Source organism: Onychostoma macrolepis, chromosome 03 (assembly GCF_012432095.1).
Source record: "Onychostoma macrolepis isolate SWU-2019 chromosome 03, ASM1243209v1, whole genome shotgun sequence".
Classification (NCBI taxonomy): domain Eukaryota; kingdom Metazoa; phylum Chordata; class Actinopteri; order Cypriniformes; family Cyprinidae; genus Onychostoma; species Onychostoma macrolepis.
In genome coordinates this window covers 21,059,340-21,082,354 of record NC_081157.1, presented here as the reverse complement: position 1 = coordinate 21,082,354, position 23,015 = coordinate 21,059,340, and the positions used below count along the sequence as shown (strand labels likewise).

Sequence of the window (23,015 nt, the reverse complement as noted above, 5' to 3'; positions counted from 1 at the left end):
TGCAATTGATTGTGCCTCCATGTCCTGCGCTTTAGCTTCGACTCACCGCACAAACTATTGGATGCAGCGCACATTTCTCTAGGTTTAAAGTTTAAACATTATTGCTATATGCTTGAACTGTTTTAGTATATCTATAGATTTTATTTTAAGTCCTGATGATTTGAGAAGGCTAAAATTGATCAAATAGGCTCAGCCTGCCGGTCTGCTGCTGGCCACTTGGTCGTTACTTTAAGAAAGAAAATAATTATTTAATGAACAAAAAAAAATGCTCCAAACGTTTTTCTAAATTAACTTAATAAAAAAACGAAACGAAATATAATCACTTTGCCATTACATACAAAACTGAACTATTTTAATAGCTGAAACAGTATTATAATCTGATTTGGGAGAAGGGGAAAAAAAGACGGGCTGGACTCCTGCTAGTAATTCTGTTAAACTGTCAGACATGTGCTGGACTAGGGCCTGAGCGTCTTGGCTAGGGCCTAAATTTGAGGCCCATGCAGGGCTCTACTGGGAACGCGATCGCGATTTCTACCGAGGGGGATTCTACCGGATTTACTAAGCTTGCCAGTGCCAGCTCATTATCATACAAACCAATCAGAGTCGTTCAATGGCTCTGGAAGCAGTCAGGTTTAGTCAGTGTGTTGTTTGAATTTAAACACAAGTAAACCCAAGATTTTTTTAGTTATTTATTTATTTTTTAAAGCATTTCACATCCTTGTGGGAATTTCAGTAGTAGCTTCTTACAATTAATGTATCATATAATGGACAACAGCCTAATCAACCAAAGTATAACGTTTTAAGTAAAACTGAACAACACATTAAACAACATATTTTAAGTATTGCAATGCTTAATGATAGTTGACAAACGTTTGTACATTGTAAATGTAAGTGTAATCATTTTGTTATGTTCTTACACAAAGTAGACATAAAATATACTTTAAGTAAGGGTAACATAAGTGTGTTTTCTGTAAATACACTAAAACGTCACTAAAAGTATGCTTAAGTTTAGTATATTCCTTAAAAGTGAAACTAAGAATATATTTATTACCAAAGTATTTCTAGTATACTTTTTAGAAGTACATTAAAAGTATGCTTGTGTTTAGCATATTTCTTAGAAGTATAACTAAGCATATATTTAATACAAAAATACTTCAAGTATACTTTTTAGAAATATATTAAAATGCAATTCAGTATATTTTTAATGCACTTCAGAATCAGAATCAGAATCAGAATTAGCTTTATTCGCCAGGTGTGCGCAAACACACGAGGAATGTGTTGTGGTTTTAAGGTGCTCCTGGTACATACATACATACATACATACATACATAAATACACATCTGACATGAGAACAGAAAAAACATTTAAATAGTAAGACTTAACAATGGATGATAATCATAATAATAATAAGTATGAATCTGGAACAGTAGATTTATGTACAGATTTGTGCATTATTTACTCTATATACAGCTGTATAGATAAACATATGTATGTGTATTTACATTATACTTGAGAGGAGGCAATAATTAAAGATGGAGAATGAATTCCAGAATGAATTACAGAACACAGGTAATGATCCACGTGTTAGCTATTTAAGCTGGAGATGGCATGGGGAAAAACTGTTTTATGCCTAGATGTTCTAGTGCACAGAGATCTGTAGCGTCTGCCTGAAGGGAGAAGTGCAAACAAGTTGTGTCCGGGGTGAGAGGGGTCTTTGATGATGTTACCTGCCCGTTTCTTCACTCTGGAGTTGTACAAGTCCTGAAGGCTGGGCAGGTGCACACCAATGATCTTTTCTGCTGTCCTAACAGTCCGTTGAAGTCTTCTTAAATCTGATTTGCTGGCTGACCCAAACCAGATAGTTATGGAGGAGCACAGAACCGACTCAATAACAGCTGAATAAAACTGTTTCAGCAGCTCCTGTGGCAGGTTGAACTTTTCAGCTGACGAAGGAAGTACAACCTCTGCTGGGCCTTTTCACGATGGAGTCAATGTGATTGTCCCACTTCAGGTCCTGAGAGATGGTGGTGCCCAGGAACCTGAATGACTCCACTGCAGCCACAGTGCTGTTCATGATGGTGAGTGGGGGGAGTGCAGGGGGGTTTCTCCTGAAGTCCACTATCATCTCCACAGTTTTGAGCGTGTTCAGCTCCAGGTTGTTGTGACTGCACCAGACAGCCAGCTGCTCAACCTCTTGTCTGTAAGCAGACTCGTCGCCGTCCTGGATGAGGCCGATGACTGTGGTGTCGTCTGCAAACTTCAGAAGCTTGACAGAGGGGTCCTTTGAAGTGCAGTCATTGGTGTAGAGGGAGAAGAGCAGTGGGGAGAGAACGCAGCCCTGAGGAGCTCCAGTGCTGATGGTGCGGGTGCTGGATGTGTGTTTTCCCAGCCTCACTAGCTGCTGCCTGTCTGTCAGGAAGCTGGTAATCCACTGACAGATGGAGGTGGGCACAGAGAGCTGAGTCAGCTTGTTCTGAAGGGTGTCTGGGATGATGGTGTTGAAAGCGGAGCTGAAGTCCACAAACAAGATCCTTGCATAAGTCCCTGGTTTGTCCAGATGTTGCAGGATGTAGTGCAGTCCCATATTAACTGCATCATCCACAGATCTGTTTGCTCGGTAAGCAAACTGTAGGGGTCCAGCAAGGGTCCAGTAATGTCCTTCATGTGGGCCAACACCAGTCTCTCAAATGACTTCATGACCACAGACGTTAAGGCAACAGGTCTGTAGTCATTAAGTCCTGTGATTTTGGTTTCTTGGGTACAGGGATGATGGTGGAACCTTTGAAGCAGGAGGGACTTCACACAGCTCCAGTGATCTGTTGAAGATCAATGTGAAGATGGATGATAGCTGGACAGCACAGGCTTTGAGGCAGGCTGGAGAGACACCGTCTGGGCCTTTGGCTTTCCTTATCTTCTGCTTTCTGAAGACTTTGCATACATCATCTTCACAGATCTTGAGTACAGGCTGATTAACAGTAGGGGAGGGAGGGTGAGGGTGTGAATGGCTGTGCTGTGAGACAGTCGGAGCGGGTGTGAGGTGTCAGACCAGTCTTTTCAAACCTGCAGTAAAACTCGTTCAGGTCTTCAGCCAGTTGTTGATTGGCCTCAGTGCTGGGGGATGGGGTCTTGTAGCTGGTGATGGCTTTCAGGCCTTTCCACACTGATGTAGAGTCATTGCTTGAAAGCTGTTTTTTTAGCTTTCCAGAGTAGTTTAATTTTGCTACTCTTATTTCCCTATTCAGTGTGTATTTGGCCTGTTTGTACAAGGCTTTGTCCCCACTCCTGTAGGCGTCCTCTTTGGCCTGGCGAAGCTGTTTGAGTTTTGCACTGAACCAAGGTTTGTCATTGTTAAATGTTAAATAAGTCCTGGTGGGTACACACATGTCCTCACAGAAACTGATGTAGGACGTCACGGTGTCAGTGAGCTCATCCAGATCAGTAGCTGCAGCCTCAAAACACTCCAATCAGTAAGTTCAAGCAGGCCTGTAAAACCTGCTCTGCTTCAGAAGTCCATCTCTTTACAGTTTTACTACAGGCTTAGCAGATTTGAGTTTCTGCCTGTAGGCTGGTAGGAGATGAACCAAACAGTGATCAGAGAGTCCCAGCGCTGCACGGGGGACAGAGTGATATGCATCCTTTAAGACAGTGTAGCAGTGGTCCAGTATATTTCTGTCTCTGGTGGGGCATGTGATGTGCTGTCTATATTTAGGCAGTTCACGGGTGAGATTAGCTTTATTAAAATCACCGAGAATGATGATGAAAGAGTCCGGATAACGCTGCTCTGTGTGTGTGATTTGATCGGCCAGCAGTTCTAGCGCCGCGCTCACGCGCGCGTCAGGAGGAAGCATGTTAAGCATCGCGCCTCACATAAGCATGTTGGGAATACAAATGTATTATAAACATACTACTTGAATTTAAAGTATATTTTTAATACATTTAATACTATGTCTTTTCCACCTGGGTATACATATATATGTATGTATGTATAAAATCTGCATCAGAAATTAACTGATTTCGCAGTGTTATAACTACCTTATTAATTTTGTTTAATGTTTTTAGGGTAAACGTACCTATTAAGCTCACCAAAATCTACATTGAGACATTTTTAGTGCCGAAGATATTGGTTTCAGTACAAAAAGATATGTTAATAACTGTCACTGTCCCATATATGGGACACCTAACTTTACTTCAATATATTACAATTAAATTCTAATCTAATCATGACAAACTATATATCGTTGGAAAGGTCCAAGACTCCTAAATAGATATTTTACCACTGTTTGTTGTTAAAACTTTTGTAGGAGCAGTAATAGATTAATTTATGACAAGAGTGCACCTCAAAACAGGATAACAGGAGCTCTGACCTTTGACACAAAAATTCTATTAGTTTCCTTTTTTTCCAAACACATGTTTTAGTAATCATCATATATTATATATAATTTGAAAGCGTAAAACCCTCAAAATTCATCCTGTGAAACCGTTTTGAAATCGGACATTGCGTTTCCATAGAAACGGTACTTTAAATCTTTTAGCGGCTCCTCCCCCTTAGTGGGAGGTGTCATATTCCAAATGTATTAGGGTCTTATAGAATCAAAACTTTTTATAATCTTGACAAAATACATATCATCGGAATGGTCTCAAGATTCTCAAGATTCCATATTTGGTGGTTATTTCGTGATAAGAGTAATATTGAGAGAGAACTTTATACATTTGTGACAGAAAAATGCATTAAATACATTAAATTTTTTATATCAACTTCAAATTTAGAACACAACTTATTTACATATATGGCTTTAATTTTATGCCAAATTTGGATTAAAACCTATTTTGTAAAATATTTATTTTATATAAAATACAATAAAAATAGTCCAGTACATTTTCTTTACAGTAAATTTAAACTTGTATAACTTTTTTTTTTTTCATTTTTTTTCATTTTTTGAAATAATTTCACTTCGCAATAATCTGTCTTCTTTAAAAAGAGACCAACCTTTGGTCTGTATTCAAAAGCGTTCATGAATTATAAGAATATGACAGTTAAGGGGTTATAATAAAATATTAATCTCTCACACAAAAATATTACATATTATTTTAAATGACAAAAGCATTTAAATTAAGATATACATCATTAAATTAAAAAAGTCTGGCTGTGCTTAATGGGTACATTTTTGTACCCTTTAAGCACACCCCTGTCCCCATTAAGCTCACATCATGTTTTATTAAAAATTGTTTATTTTAAGGAAAATTTTTAAAGAATAATTGTAAAAAATATATATTTTTTGAAGGTACAAAGTCAATCACAAAAAAACAGAATACTAAAATCAAGCAACAAGGCATTCAGTTTGATCGGTTATATATTCATAATGAAGTGTCATCTAAGCAACATTGCAACATCTATACTAGTCCACGTTCAGCTAAGTAACACATTCAAAAATCAGATAAAACAAACCAATAAAACATTTAATTCATGGGGATGAACACAGAAACTAGCCTCATTATGAAGCCTCTTTTTAAATGGATGTGAACTTGTCTATAGTCTCTTAAGGCTGGAATACACTACACGATTTTTGCCCCTATTTTCCACAGATTTACAGTCTGGAGAAGTTGATGCTAGATGCCAAAGATCAGAGCCAGTCTGCAGATTTGAGTCGACAGAATCCATAAAAAATCGATTAACTTAACTTAAAGTGCCAACTATCAATTTACATGTAAAGTCTGTTTATGAAGTATTTACACAGACATTCAATGTAGAAGAGCTTAAAGAGAGCACACTGAGCTTAACTGGAGCAGCAACAATTTTTAATAAATTTCATGTAATATTTATTAAAATGACAGGATTTTGCTAAATAAATAGTCTAGGACATGTGTTAAGTTCATACGTATTTTAATATGAATAACTATTATTAACAATATATATGAAATTATACTTTTTCTTATTGATGTCACACTGAAGCTGTGTGATTTTCATAGTAGTGGACCCTGAGGAATCAGGGCGATTGGGGGAAAGCGTACAGGTGAGCACTGGGCCAGTTGTGTGCCAGAGCATCTCGCTGTATCGAAAAGTATGTTGGGCAGTGAGAGCTGTCTTCTGAGGCGAAGAGGTCAACCTCTGCCTTCCCGAAGACAGCCCAGATTTTCAGGACCGTTTGAGGATGTAGCACCTGGGGCTACATTGCCTCTGGACAGGATGTCTGCGCCAAGGTTCAACCTGCCCGGCACATGGACCGCCTTTAACGAGAGGAGTTCTTTCTGTACCCATAGAAGGAGGGGTCGAGCCATCCTGTAAAGGGAGTGTGATCTGAGCCCGCCTTGGTGATTGATGAAGGCCACCACTGTCATGCTGTCCGACCGAACTAAGACGTGGTGCCCCCTCAAGGCCAGCAGGAAGGTGTTCAGGCCTAGTAAAACCGCCAGTATTTCTAGGCAGTTGATATGTAGGTGTTGCTCAGGGGCTGACCAGGAGCTGAACGCCGGATTGCACCTCCAACAGGGCGCACCAACCTGAGTTAGAGGCATCTGTTGTAACCACCTTCCTTCTGGAGGTCAGACCCAACTGGCGGCTCAAAAAGCTTGACTCGCTGTTCGCTGGCGGTACTATCTACACCGCACCTTTTGCAAGCAGTGTCTGCACTTCCTGTCAGAGAACGTCAGCTTTGTTGTCTGAAACAGAAGTTTGAACAATACCTCTGAAGCGAGGTGGCCAGCGAGCAAACTGAAGTGAGTAGCTTCTTTGTATTGTGTATAGAACCCAACTGGACACGTCCGGTATGGCTGCCCAGGCCGATAGCCGGGATGCGAGAGGATCTATAGCAGGGACCTTGACTCTTCGGGAAGGGAAAGCGCTTCGCCGTCCGGGGGCGCTGCTGAAGCTCGGGCTCAGACTTCTGCTGTGGCTGAGACTGAGCTGGCTTTGCAGGCTGAGTGGCAGGGGTCTTCTGGTAACTTGCAGTCACGGAAGCGGAGCGCTTGGGGAGGAAGTGATGCAGCGCTTGCGACGTCTTCTGAGCCTCAGAGAAACGCTCCATGAACCCTTCCACAGCAGGGCCAAACAAACCCTTTGGCGAGACTGGCAAGTCGAGTAAGGCCATTTTTTCAGCGTCCCTGATCTCAGTCAAATTCAACCAGAGGTGGCACTCCAACACCACCAAATTGGCCATCGTCTTGCCGATCGCATGCGCCATTGCTTTCGTTTCGCGCAGAGCCAGGTCGCTGTGCACAGCTCTTTAAAAGCCTCCTGGTTCTGTTGGCCTGACTCGTCCATGCTGCAGAGAAGTTTGGCCTGGAACACTTGGAGGACCGCCATTGTATGCAGCGCTGATCCAGCCTGACCTGCCACTGCATAAGCCCTGTTGGCTATGGCCTCACGGGTTGAGCAGAGGGAGGGGCTTCGGGCTCCTCGTCGGAACCTTCACACGCTCCTGCATCTGATGCCGCCAAGCTCACAGAGTCGTCGGCGATGTCATCAACAGTGACGTCCTCCTCAGAAGTGCCGAAAAGAGACCAGGCCACATCATTTTTGTAACAGTAATTATTTTGTCTTATAGACATGTAAACCTCTGTTAGGCTATATAAAATAGCTTATTCAGGACAGTACGGAATAAAAATAGATTTTGCCTCTTATTTTGTTAAATTTAACATTTTGCAGATTCTAAAAGGTGTATGTGAATTTATAGACAGTTAGACCATTCAAGAACATTTTAAGCCAGAGTTGAGAAATCCTACTTCAGGACAAGCACCAGTCTGGACTAACTGCAGATGAGATTGTGTTTAGCAAAGGCTTTCACCAGATGACAAAGTGAGAGGACAGATTTCAGTCAGTCACTATTCCTATTATGAAGGTAAGTTTCACAACAGCATTATTGTGCTTGTCACATTTTGGGGCTGAATCAAAGAAAACAACCAGTGTCCTCTTAAAACTAGCCTCCAGTTAAAAAACCCACAAGTAATAATAAATAAAGCATCACTAACTTCCAGCGTAGGAATGGCCCTCATACCAAATACTCTGTTAACAGTGAGAAAATGTTTGTTTCAACACCCCAAAAGAAATCTCATGCTTCCATAAATTTCAGGCATTTAGGGATTTCCTTAAAATCCAACTGGACAGGTTTTTAATATGGGTTTGTATATTAGTAGAAAGGACCCTAAACCGTTGGTTTTATCATTGCCTGAGTCAAGAGGGCTGAATATTTTACCGTAATCTCTGTTCTGGTCTTATTTAAATTAATTGAAATCTTTATATCTTGTTTGATATTTTAGGTATCACAGAGTTTCAGAGTAAAGTAGAGCAGTGCATCATCTGCACAATGATACTGTCATTAATGTTAATGATAATGTTAATTATAATTAATGATAATGATAATGTTATCTCCACATATTATTAATTATATTTTCAATGCTGAGAATGTAAATCGTCATGCCCTGAATGACAACCCTTTGCTTAAAGGGATAGTTCAGCCAAAGTCACTTTACATGCCCTTGTGTTGTTCCAAACCTGTATGACTTAATGCAAGTGTATTAATATGCAAGTGACTTAATTCTGTGTAACTATTGTCTTTTTTCTATTTTTTCTTTTTCTTTTCCCCCCTCAATGGTAACAAAAGTATTTGCTTATTAACATTCTTTAAATCATATTTTGTGCTTCATACAAAAAAGTAAGTGATAGAATTTCCATTTTTGGGTGAACTATCAAGATCAAGATCTTCAGGATTACTAAAAACTTCCAAACAGGTGTGAGTTGGAGCTGGTTGGAGCTAAACTGTGCAGAGCTGCGGCCCTCCAGGAATTGAGTTTAAGACCCCTGCTTTGAAACTTGAGTCCAGCAGAGTTGCCATGATCATTTTGCTGAGTGACTCCATATTCCAGATATGTTCCCTCAGACGCCTGATGTGGTTTTCAGTTAATCCCTTTGCGATGTCCATGGTTAACCTATGAAATACAAAATGATTTACTCTGTGCAAAACTAAAAAGACATTAATGAGTAGTCTACATAAATAAAAATAAATACCTGATTTGTTCACCCTGTAATGAATGATGAATCATTTTTAGCAAAGGAATTTCTTTGGAGCCAGACATTCGTTTTTCCTCAGGCAGCTCTACTGTGGCCAGGTGGAATGGGGCGAGAACACACAGAATATGCTGTATGGCTTCATAGTCCTGTGCATGAAGTGGACCTATATTAGTTTTAAGTGAGGCAAGGGATGCTCCCACAGTTTGCCTTTCCTTCCATTGAAGCATGTGAAAAGTGCTGTTCCGGTGTGTTTCCACTTCATTTAATAATCACATGTTCAACAGTTTTACTTTGTCCACACCACTCACACACACAATCCTGTTGGATGTTTAGTATATTAAATGAGACGTTTTATTCAGACCTGTATGTCCCATTCTTAATCTTGATATTATATTTTCATATTTCTTCCACTACTTTTTCCTCTTTCAACCTTTCTTTGTATTGCTTGTAAATGTCTCCCTTTAGTCTCATTATCCCAATACTGCTGCCGTTTATGTAGTACTTTCTCTTTTATTACAGACAGACTTAATTTCTCATACTGTGTGCTAATTCAGTTTCAACTCTTTCATCCTCTACCGCTTGTTTAGCCAACATATCTGCCTCTTCATTACCATTATTTCCCACATGAGCTGGAACCCATGCACATAAACTGCATTTTTATTCTCCTTTGCTGTAAAACAAAAAGATTTTGAAGGATTTCCATAACTAAATCTGGTCTTGCTTCTGATTGTTGATTTTCGATGCTAACTAACGCTGAACGTGAATTCTTTGATCAACTGTACCTCTAGCAGAATAGCTATCATTTCACCTGTATACACTGACATCTGATCGGTTATTCTAGCCTTTTTCTTTATCTGTAACTTTGGGATATTTACTGCCACTGCTACTCGTCCTCCACTTCTGGAAGCATCTGTGAATGTAAGAATACTATTTCCTTAATCTTTATATATTCCTTTGCTCTTACCTCCATTACCTTATCTCCCTGTCTTTTTCTCTCATCTCCAATAAAGTTAGATCTACGCTTGGTCATGGAATAATCCACAAAGGAATATGTGGATATATGACTCCTGATACATTTCTGATGGTGATCATGCTACACATTTACATCAAATACCAAATTAATCATTATAAAGATCAGTCTAAAATAAAAATCCTTGTAAAATATATAAATATTAAATACAAATATTTATGGGGGGGGGAAACACTTAAATAAACCTAAGTCTTATAAGTGTTAACTGAAATGCAACAAGAATACAAATACACCAAATTTTTCATCATTTGTACATTTTAGTGTTTTATTTTTCTTAGAGTGTCATTGTTTAATATTTAATAACTTTTCAAGATTAAGATTTTTTTTTTACAGACATTGCTGGTCAAATGATACAAAGTTTATTTTAAAATACAACATTCATCAGACAAAAGACATTATAAAGATATTCATAAAGATCATAAAACCAAAATACCTGAATGTTAAACTAAGTGCTAATGATAAATACAAGAAATTATCAATAAAATCAACATTAGTTAAAATGTGCCTAACTATCATAATCTGTACCTTTTACAATATGTTTTGAATTTGCCCAAATGGGACATTTTTTTGCAATCAGATTTGTATATGAATTACTATTCATATACAATTTGCCCAAATGGGAAATTCTTTTGCAATCAGATGCACATATGTTTTCCTAAAGGAATATACCAGTGAACAACTAAAACACAAGCTTCATTAAGCAATTGCTTCAACCCCAGACTGTGAGGATCGACAGTAACACTTCCTACATAATTATTTTCATTATTATCTGTGTGGTCAGACCTTAAGAAGTGACTATGTCTGTTTTTGAAGAAATTGATTGCAAAATTTTGAAAGAAATAGTACAGCACCTTAAATCATCAACATGCTATCTTGACACACTTCCCACATCTTTTTTCAAAAGTGTGCTTGACTGTTTAGAAACAGATCTCTTAGAAGTGGTGAACGCTTCACTTCTTTCTGGGACTTTTCCAAACTCCCTGAAAACTGCAGTTGTTAAGCCCCTTCTGAAAAAGCGCAATCTTGATAACACAATGTTGAACAACTATAGACCAATATCAAATCTTCCGTTCATAGGTAAGATTATTGAAAAGGTAGTTTTTAATCAGCTGAACAACTACTTAAACTTAAATGGATACCTGGACAATTTTCAATCTGGTTTCCGAGCACATCATAGCACAGAGACAGCACTCATTAAGATAATAAATGATATTCGCTTCAATTCTGATTCAGGCAAAATATCAGTTCTGGTACTACTAGATCTTAGTGCTGCGTTTGATACGGTTGATCATAACATACTTCTAGAGAGACTGGAAAACTGGATCGGGCTTTCTGGGATGGTACTCAAATGGTTCAGGTCATACTTAGAAGGAGAGGTTATTATGTGAGTATAGGAGAGCATAAGTCTAAGTGGACGTCCATGACATGCGGAGTCCCACAAGGCTCAATTCTTGCACCGCTCTTGTTTAGCCTGTATATGCTCCCACTAAGTCAAATAATGAGAAAGAACCAAATTGCCTATCACAGCTATGCTGATGATACCCAGATTTACTTAGCCTTATCGCCAAATGACTACAGCCCCATTGACTCCCTCTGCCAATGCATTGATGAAATAAACTGTTGGATGTCCCAGAACTTTCTTCAGTTAAATAAGGAGAAAACTGAAGTCATTGCATTTGGAAACAAAGATGAAGTTATCAAGGTGAATGCATACCTTGACTCTAGGGGTCAATCAACTAAAACCAAGTCAAAAATCTTGGGGTGTTTCTGGAGACAGACCTTAGTTTTAGTAGTCATGTCAAAGCAGTAACTAAATCAGCATACTATCATCTCAAAAACATTGCAAGAATTAGATGTTTTGTTTCCAGTCAAGACTTGGAGAAACTGGTTCATGCCTTTATCACCAGCAGGGTGGATTATTGTAATGGTCTCCTCACCGGCCTTCCAAAGAAGACCATTAGACAGCTGCAGCTCATCCAGAACGCTGCTGCCAGGATTCTGACTAGAACCAGAAAATTTGAGCATATTACACCAGTCCTCAGGTCCTTACACTGGCTTCCAGTTACATTTAGGATTGATTTTAAAGTACTTTTACTCGTTTATAAATCTCTAAATGGCCTAGGACCTAAATACATTGGAGATATGCTCACTGAATATAAACCTAACAGACCACTCAGATCATTAGGATCGAGTCAGTTAGAAATACCAAGGGTTCACACAAAACAAGGGGAGTCTGCTTTTAGCTATTATGCCACCCGCAGTTGGAACCAGCTTCCAGAAGAGATCAGATGTGCTAAAACATTAGCCACATTTAAATCCAGACTCAAAACTCATCTGTTTAGCTGTGCATTTGTTGAATGAGCACTGTGCTACGTCCGAACTGATTGCACTATGTATAATCACTTTCTATTCTTAAATGTTTTAAATTTCTTTAAAATCAATTTTTAAATCACTTTGTTTTTATTGTTGTGATTTTTATTATTTTTAATTTCTTATTATTTTTAATGACTATTTCACTTCCTTTTATGTAAAGCACTTTGAATTACCATTGTGTATGAAATGTGCTACATAAATAAACTTGCCTTGCCTTAATCAAGTAGTTAATACTTAAAAATTCTTCATTAGTAACACAAACATCATTATATAATGCTACACATTAAGGTACATCAGAAATGCCTTTAATATAAATTCATATATTCAAATTTAAATGCATATGAACTTATCATTTTCATTTCCAGCAGTAACTTCTGCATGTTGTATTGTTGTGCCTGTGACCTTCATCCTCGGCATTTATGAACTTCAAAGAGAAATATACCTACGTGGATGTGGCAGATGATGACTCTTCAGTTTCTAATATTGTTTCCACACAGGAACAAAACTACAGGCTGAATAATCTGAACCACATCCTCTTGTCTTGTCATTATGTAAATGTAAATGTCATTATACTTCATGCCTTTTAAGTTTTGTTCAAGTGAAATTATATTTCTGAAAAGTGAGAATTACTAAGACTATATTGTTTTTAAATCGCTACCACAGTTGATCACTACCGAAATTCTCATCTAAAAATGAGTCAGAGGATGTGGTTTATAAGAACTTCTGGTCTGCTTTGTTACGTGGCACTTAGGGAAAAAATACAGTACCTGTTTAGAAAATAAAAGCAGGAAAGCATATTACTTTTATTTTGATCAAATAATGATTCTTTGACAAATGAATCATTTCAATACTCTCTAATCTGGCTATTGCTGCAGGTACAGTACAATGACCCAAAGACACTGAAAACCCTATTCATATGTATATTAACGTTTTCCAAGTGTGCATTGTAACCACTACTCTCAAGTATAATGCAAAGAAGAAAAAAAGAATACAAGACTGACAGGCTTACCCTGTAAAACTTCACGAGTTTCTCAAACCATTTGCGGAAACCGATTTCCTTAAACCAGTTAAGTTTAAAAAGTAATGAACATTTTATCTGAGTGCACAAAGAAGAAAACATGTCTTTATATTAAACTACACTAGTCAACATTTGAAGTGGATCTAAACCTTTCATCAAAGCTGGCCTTAAAACCAAAACCAAAATGCGTTCTTGTCTCAGGACGACTTTTATGAACTTTTTCTGATCCACTTCAAATGTCAAAAGCAAAGCATGTCCCAAAAATGAAGTCTCCTGAAACTCGTTCAGTTTGAGTTCTACTTAATGTAGTTAAGAAGAACTCAATCAGTTATTGAGTTAATGCTAATATGTTTTCTATTTATATTGTTATATTTGAGTAACATGCGAGTATTAATATTTGAGTAAAACTTGTTTTATTTAGTAAACTTAAATGTTGGTTGCAGAACCTCCCATCTTGCGTTGCGTAAAAGCACATGTGTTATAAAATTTAAAAAATAATTAATTAATTAAATTAAAATTAAAATGTGTTATAAAATAAATATCTGCACATCCTCTGGATTTAATTATTAAAATCCCTAATTTGATACACTTGTAATTTCATTAGATAACACAGTGACCATAATTTTTCACTCTGACAGACATGTTGTGGTGAAAAACACTACAGTGTCACGTCCCTCTGATGTAGTGATCTGGCAGAATAATGTACCATGTGACAGTAGGAAGTGCTGCAGTAGGAAAGTCCCATAAATTATCAACTGAAATTGTTCCACTGATCATCACAAGTATATTTACCTACGGCTTACACATTAACTGACTGCTGAGAGTTGCAATGACTTTAGAGATAAAAGACAAATTAAAAAAAAAATAAAAATAAAATGTTACAAATTTTAATGAATAAATATATTTTAAAGTTAAATTCCCAACAGTTTCAACTGTACCATTTGTCGTGGAAATTCCCAATCTGACTTCACCACAGACAATTCAATGAACTACCAGTTAATATAATAACTAAAATATCTCAAGCTAATTACATGAATTTCCCGAATACTTACAATACAATACTTTCCTGAAGTATGGTGACGGCGTCCTGTCAAGAAGCTACTATCACTACCTCAATCACACATGAGCACACAGGTCTTTAGCATCTATACACTCTCACCGCCCTTCTCAGCTGTAAGCTGGTGAGACACAGGATCTTTAATACTAACTCTGAGTATTACAGTCTCAGCCCAAGGACGGCTCTATGGTCTAGAATCTTTAGTACTTCTATTCCTCAGCTGCGCAGCACCAGACACCACTTCCAAAGTCTTTTTTCCCCCTAGAATATCATTATTATTAAAATCATTATCAACAAAATTCATCTTTGCAATGCAGAGGAAACACAGAAGCTGCATCTGAAGTGGCATTCAGATGTATTTACACACTGTTTAATGCAAGACATGAATGCATTTAACCTGCAGTTACAAATGCATAAATGTTTTGATATTTTAATCCTAAAACATTGAATACTGATATTTGAAATTATTCAAAAATATATACTTTAAATGTGAAATTAAAACCGCCAATAGGTGGCAGTAAATCACTGTTATTAAGTGATTCATTGCGATTGAACCGAATCATTTAAACGGTTGATTCATTCAGGAACGAAACACGTTCCCATTCAGTCGGTTCACTCGGTACAACACATGACTATGGGATATCGCGCTCTTGCGCCATCTGCTGAAGACACCTCTAATCACGCCTGAAAGGCCAATGACGCATGACGACGTGGGTGGGGCTACCTGCCCACAGCATATAAATGCGGTCGCATACGTCCTTCCCTTTGTTCTTCAGCTCTTCACCGTGCTGCAAGAACACCGTCACGCCACGTTTTCACGAGAGAAAACCCACGGTGGTGATCCTTGTGGAAACTGAGGTAGAGAAAAGAAACAGACACTGAAAGAAAAGTGTGTTGGCTCATGTTTAGCACCGCTAACGAGGGCTAATTTACTCTTTTTCAAGATGTCTAAACACCAGAAAGATTCTCAGCCCTGTCCAATGGCATGTGGGTATTCACTGTGCAGTAAAGATGCCTACGAGCACTGTCTCGTGTGTTTGGGGATTGTCCACGCTAGACTGGCACTCTCAAACCCCGGAGTATGTGCGCATTGTCGACAACTCCGGCGCTCCACGCTCGAGCGGCGTGTAGCGTTTGTGGAGCGTGTGCTCGGTGGGGCAGCGGTCAGACACGGCCCGCTTCTGTCCTCGGAGGCTGATCCAGAGGCAGCTCTAGCTGTTTTTGGGGAAACCGCAGGAGGCTGGGGTGATCGTGTGGAAGCCGAGGAGGCCGGAGGTATTCCCCTGTTGGTCCCCGAGTTTAATCAGGAGATGGAGTGTCGAGATGATGACTCAGTCTCGCTGGATGCGGGCGAGGAGTTCTCCGATGACAATTTTCACGCAGGGCAAGTCCCGGTTTCTCCCTCGGCCTCCGAAGCGTTGGGTGATAGCGAGGCAGGGGAAGACCCCTTCACAGACCTCTACCGAAGGGCGGCGGGAAAACTGTCGGTGGAATGGCCTGCCCCCCCCACCGGTACAGAAGAGCTCGCGCTTCGGGGGGTTCTATTTATCTCCGGTGCAGACGGTAGTGAGAACCCACCTACGGCTCTATCCGGATTGTGTTGCAGAGCTCACGTCCTCATGGCCAAAGCCCATGTCACCCCCTCCTCCGGTGCCGGGTGCGAATAAATTCACAGATTTTGAGGGTGCGACAGAGGCAGGACTGGTGTCGCCCCCACCGATGGAGCATTCTCTCGCGGCATACCTAGCGCCCGCGCAGAATAGTGGTATCACGGGTACCCCCACCCTCCCGACGAGTCCTTGCCGATTCTCGTTTAAACAGCTCGGCAGGATCTACAGCGATCAAGCCTGCACAGCCAGGGCTTTGTCCCTATGTCCCTGCTGCAGACTTATCAGGCCGTTTGTTTGGGGGAACTGAGCGAGGCTGTGTCGGGAGGAAGGCCGTGTGACGCGCTCATGGGGGAAGTACGGGCTACGGCTGACTACATTCTGCGTGCAACTCGTGGTGCGCTGGTGTCGCTTGGTCATGCGATGGCCAGTACTGTGGTGGCGCAGCGTCATCTATGGCTAACGCTAGCAAACCTGCCTGAGCGTGATCGGAACGCTTTTCTCTGTGCTCCGATCTCTCCTTCCGGGCTCTTCGGGGAAGGCCTCGGCGCGTTTCAGGCACGGTTCGAGGACTCAAGAAAACAGGCGGAATCACTGAAGGGCTCAATGCCACGGAGGTTCAGCAGGCCAGAGCAGTCGGCTCCACGCCAAGGGGGCAGGGCAACTTCCCGACCTCCTCCGGCCAAGAGGCCGGCCCCAGCAGCAGCACCAAGGCCGACCGTTTGGGGAGTGGGGCGAGCGCAGTTCAAGCAGCAGGCGGGACCAGGAAAGAGGCCTCCGCCCCCGGCGAAAGGGGGAGGTTTCTTTTCGGGAAGGAGAGGGCCGTCCGGTCCCTAGCCCGCGGAAGAGGGTGGAATTTCGGCACAGAGGCAGCCGCGTTCTTCCCGCAGCACAGAAAGGGTCCTGCAGGGGGCAGGCCCAACTTTAAGTTTCATTTCAATAAAGAAATTTTGTGTTCAGCATACAATGCCTCATGTGTTGATTTGTCAAGAAAATCGGAGTGTTTCACAGCCGCTACCCTCACAGTTTGGCCATATGCCGACGGGGGAAAAGGATGCAGCGATATGTCATATCCAGTATGTGCGGGCGGGGGAAGGGATTCCCCGGGGGATGATGGGGATCCTCGCTGCCCGCGTCAAGCAGTGGCGCGCATGCGCACCAACACCATGGGTTCTTCGCTCGATTCAGTGGGGTTATCAGCTGCAGTTTCTGTCACGACCCCCTGTTTCAGCGGGGTAGTTGCAACCGCGGTGTCAGAAGAGAATTCCCCGATACTGAGAAGGGAAATCCGGGCTCTCCTCGGCAAAGGGGCAGTGCGAGTAGTGCCACGAGAAAATATGGAAGAGGGGTTTTACAGCCGTTACTTCCTCCTCCCAAAAAAGAGTGGGGGCTTACGGCCTATCCTGGAACGATGGCTGAACAGGCACCTCGGACGTTTCAAGTTCAGGATGCTTACGGTACACCACCTGTTGTGCACCCTGCGCCCCCAGGATTGGTTTGCGTCAGTGGACCTGACCGATGCATATTTTCATATAACAATCCAGCCGAGGCACAGAAAATTTCTGAGGTTCTCCTTCGAGGGGACTGCATACGAGTTTCAAGTCCTTCCGTTCAGCCTATCCCTGGCGCCACGTATTTTTACGACGTGCGTAGAGAGCAGGCGGCGTCGCAGACGCGAGTGCTTGTTTCACATCTACGGGCTCTGGGATTCTTGATAAATCTCGAGAAGAGCGCCTTAGTTCCGAGTCAGCGGATTTCGTATCTCGGTTTAGAGATAGATTCCGTACGGAACACAGCTATGCTATCGGCATGGAGGGCCAAGGATTTTCGCAGCTGTCTGGCTCAGTTTCAGCTGGGCAAGCGGGTTCGTTTTCGCTTGGTACTGAGGCTGCTGGGGCTCATGGCCTCGATGATAGCGGTCGTTCGACTGGGTCTCCTCTTTATGCGTGCGGTCCAGAGATGGGCATTGCGCACGGCTATTTGAACAGACAAGTGACAATTACGCCATTGTGCGTTCGAGCTCTGATTCCGTGGGAAAACCCTGCTCTGTGGTCAGAAGGGGTTCCCCTGGGCAGGGTTACGTCACGTATAGTAGTGTCAACCTCTGTAAGAGGGGAGTGGTCAGCGACGCTGACACAGCGGCACATAAATTATTTGGAATTACGGGCTGTTTGTCTAGCTCTGGAACATTTTGCCCAGCGTTTGCGGGGCAGACATGTGTTAGTCAAGACAGACAACACGACGGTGGTGTCGTATATAAACAGACAAGGGGGCACTCACGCTCTTCCACTGTTACAACTCGCGTGGAAGCTCCTGACATGGAGCAGCGAATTTTCAGCGTCACTCAGGGCAGTGCATGTTCCGGGCCGTCTAAATGGGGGGCAGACATGCTGTCCAGAGGCGGCCCACGGTCTAGGGAGTGGCGCTTGCACCCGCGGATAGTGGCGCAGATCTGGGATCGCTTTGGCAGAGCCGAGGTGGATCTTTATGCGTCGGCAGAGAACACACACTGCTCGCTGTTTTTTTCAATCACAGACGGGATCGCCCCGCTGGGGGTGGACGCTCTGTCGTATGCATGGCCCAAGACCCTGCTGTATGCTTTTCCACCAGTGGACCTGATACAGCCCACCCTAGACCGGGTGCGTCAGGAGGGTCTGTCACTAATTCTGGTGGCCCCGTGCTGGCCAGCAAAGACATGGTACGCGGGCATTATTGCACTGCTGTCGGGGACGCCGTGGTGTCTTCCTCTGTGCAACGATCTGCTGTCCCAGGCAGGGGGGCAGATTCGGCATCCTCGGCCGGAACTGTGGTCGCTGTGGGCTTACCCGCTGAAAGGGAGAGGCTAATGGCAGCAGGGCTCCCTGCGGATGTAGTAGCCACAATTCAGAACGCAAGGGCGCCATCTACGAGGGGGCTTTATGCGTTTAAATGGCGCATATTCGAAGAATGGTGCGGGCGGAAAGCATTGTCACCGTATCGGTGCTCGATTGCGGAGATTTTGACTTTTCTGCAAGAGTTGATGGAGGACGGTCGCGCCCATTCCACACTGAAGGTTTATCTGGCGGCCATCTCTGCATGTCATGAGGGCATACATGGTGCTGCGCCAAGCGCTCACCCACTGGCCGTTCGTTTTCTTAAAGGAGCAAGACGGTTAAGGCCCGTAACAAAATCGATGGTGCCGTCATGGGACCTGGTGCTGGTTCTAGAGGCCATGTGTGAGCCTCCTTTTGAGCCATTAGAGGCCTTGGACCTGAGGATGTTGTCGTATAAAACAGCTTTGCTGCTGGCGCTGGCATCAGCAAAGCGTGTGGGCGACCTGCACGCACTGTCGGTACACCCGACCTGCGTCCAGTTTGCGCTGGATGGGTTGAGAGTGGTGTTGCGCCCGAACGCAGCGTATACGCCTAAAGTCTTGTTGGGGGGCTCGTTTGAGCTGCCTGCTTTATCAAACCTCTCGATTGACTCAGAGGAAGACAGGAAGCTTCATGCCTTATGCCCCGTGTGGGCTCTACGCAGATCCATTGAGCAGACGCGGGCAGTGCATTCCGCTGATCAACTGTTCGTATGTTTTGCGGGGCTGGTTCGGGGGAAGCCGCTATCTAAGCAGCGTCTCTCGCACTGGATTGTGGAGGCGATTGCGATAGCATACAAGAGCAAAGGGTTGTCCCTGCCTGAGGGGGTGCGCGTGCACTCAACTAGGGGCATAGCAGCGTCATGGGCGCTGTTTAGGGGAGTGTCTGTGGAGGACATCTGTGCGGCCGCAAGCTGGGCGTCCCCACACACGTTTGTTCGTTTTTTACCGGCTGGATGTCACTGCAGCGACAGTGGCTCGGTCTGTGCTCACCGCGGCAGTCTCAAGCCAGGGGCCGTCGCTCCCGTAAGAAGAGAGGGGTATGTGACGGTGCTACTATCTTACGTTTAGCTCGGCGACTTTGCGGGGCGTGTATACATGTCCCATAGTCATGTGTTGTACCGAGTGAACCGACTGAATGGGAATGTTGAGTTATGCATATAACTACTGTTCCCAGAAGGAGGGAAACGAGGTACAACACCTCTGGGCCCTGCGCAGTCGGAGGTTCGGTGAAGAGCTGGACTGAACAAAGGGAAGGACGCATGCCACTGCATTTATATGCTGTGGGCAGGTAGCCCCGCCCACGTCGTCATGCGTCATTGGCCTTTCAGACGTGATTAGAGGTGTCTTCAGCAGATGGCGCAAGAGCGCGATATCCCATAGTCATGTGTTGTACCTCGTTTCCCTCCTTCTGGGAACAGTAGTTATATGCATAACTCAACGGTCATGTTGCTCAGAGACGCAAAACACTGTGGCTGTGTTTGGAACCATCTTTTGTTGGCGAAATAGAGCAAAAATAGGCAATATGGTGTCTAAAACGTAAGTCTATTAACTTATTGTTTATTGAACTGTACTATAAAATCAATATCACATTTGTGATTTTTATGGTGGGGGTGGGGGTTGGCACTCTTCGTGTGATATTGATTAACTAGATGAAATTATATAAATACACATATTTTCTGCCCCATCTTGAATTTTGGGACCATTCTGCATTTTATTAGACTGAATCATGCAGTGAAAGAATGCACTCAGTCAGTCTAGCTAGTAGTGTTTAAGCACTCATAGCTTCTCTTATAATCTGTATGATAAATGAATCTCTTACTTTTATCGTCTGCACTTTTATTGCTTATGATGTGGGAATTCGCAAGTTTCAGTCTCAGCAAAATTCTGCGATGACTAATCTGAACGCCTCTGATTGGCCACTGCATTTCTAAGCTCAACAGAATCGTGTGTGATTGGTTATAATGAGCAATGCTGTACAAACGCTTAAAAATAAAATACGATGTAACATGAGCAGGTCTAAATTTAATCTTTTCATTTAATTTTCATTTTCACTAGTTCAATGTTTCAAGTATTATAGTTTTATTGAAAAACCAGGGGACCCCCCAAGTATATATTTTTGGGTGTTATGGGGGGTCCCTTAATGCTTATGGGAGGTCCGGGACCCCCCAGCCCCCCCTCAATTCGAACACTGTTTCTGCCTTCAAGGCACTCGTGATACTGCCATAAAACACCTGAGGTCTGCAGCAATTGTCATCAACTGTAGGCTACTTCAGCTTTTAAAATCCGGTTCTGTTGTGAGTCTTGCTCTGGGATTGTTATAGGAAGGCATGATCCGTTTTAAACTTAAAAACTTTCTAAAGTCCAACACTTCAAAAAATGAGCAACGAGGAGTTATAATTACACTGGAAGTTTTATTTCTGTTAAGACATGTTAAGACCACCAAATACTAGCCCGTATGCACATTAATAGTAATTATCTGTTAAGTATTATATATAATATTAAAGATCTTACCTCTGTAGAATGTTTTGACATTTTTTGTCACATGACAAAATGTAAAAACGATATAAAGGGGTTGGACAAAATAATATGAACACCCATTATTATAGGGGTTAATATAATTTGTGTAATATGCTACAGTGAAAAAACAAATGTTGTAATTATCTTTTATTTGTCTTTTCTTGTTCTCTAGGTTGCATATTGGTAGCGCAAGCTGTATTCAGCAGTGCAGCAGTGTTTAGTACAAGTAATGGATAGAATGCGTGACTTGTCAGACTTCCAAACAGGCCAAATCATGGAGAACCTGTAACCTTAACAGCCCAATTTTTGGTGTTTTAAGAGCAATATCTTTATGTTTTTGATTGTGTACAGCATGGCTTGATGAAATAGTGGGCGAAAACTGAAAGTGAATGATAGGAACTGCTGAAAACTAAGAAGGACTGTGTGCAAATAACACAGAACTACTGCAGCAAACACAACAAAACTCAGTATTCACCTTGAAGATCCTGTTTTCAAAGGCTGACCACAGAGAAATTTACAAAGCCAACATCCATGAAAGAGCTGTAATTCCTAAAACTTTAATCACACCACTGCTAATATGTGTAAATGATAGTGTCATAATCATACAATCTTGGAGCACCAAGATCAACTTCAACATCTGTCCTGGTCAGACAAATCACTTGACATATTCTCAAATTATTGTGTGTAGTTTTGGGGAGAAGAGTGCAAAGCAGATAAGATTCTCTGCTCCAGCATCTCAAAAGCTGTTGGAAGATGTTTTGATGGACAACTGGAGACAATTCAAAAGATGAATGAATTATTTCTAAGAAGGTTGGAAGCTGTAAAGCACTTTAATAAAACAATATTGTGCATTTCCCAGGTGTTAAAGTTATACATCCCACACTCTGTTATTTAAACAGAACATACTTTCAATTAATACCACGTAATAAGAATCACTACATCATATAACGCCACACATACCATAAAAAGTACTAAAAAGTACTTCAGAAATCCCATAAAGATTATATTTGAATGCACAGTGACTGTGGAATGTTGTATTGTTGTGCATATGACAAATAAGCTTTGTTTACCCAAAGTGCCATTTCAACTGCTCTGAAAATCATTGGTCGTGTTATGAACTTATATGTGGGTGCAATACGTGTCAGAGGATTTATGACTTATCCATTTCTAATATCACAACTGCAGACATACAAAAACAACAAAACCACAATGAGCTGAATGAACTCTGCACAACCTGACTTCCTACTGAAAAAAAAAAGTCATTATATTTCATGCCTTTATACTTTATTCAAGTGAAATTATTTAGAACAGAAATGATAACATCAGTCTTCATTACTTTACTAAACCACTTTTTAAATTTTTTATTAATTTTTTTTTTTTTTTTTGTGAATGTGTTGGTTTTCTGATACTGCTACCATAGTGCACACGTGAAAAAAATTTAGCCTGAAATGAATCATGCTACAGAAGAGGATGTGGTTTGCAAGAACTGTTTATATTACTCTGCATGACTGTGTCAGTGCAATAGAGAAAAACTATACAGCATCTGTTTAGAAAA

The 23,015-nt window shown here is 41.8% G+C and overlaps 1 pseudogene; it reads left to right on the top strand.

Moving 5' to 3' along the window:
• The first annotated feature begins 18,664 nt into the window (after positions 1–18,664).
• LOC131534809 (uncharacterized) lies at positions 18,665–19,970 on the top strand (annotated as a pseudogene).
• Positions 19,971–23,015: the final 3,045 nt, after the last annotated feature.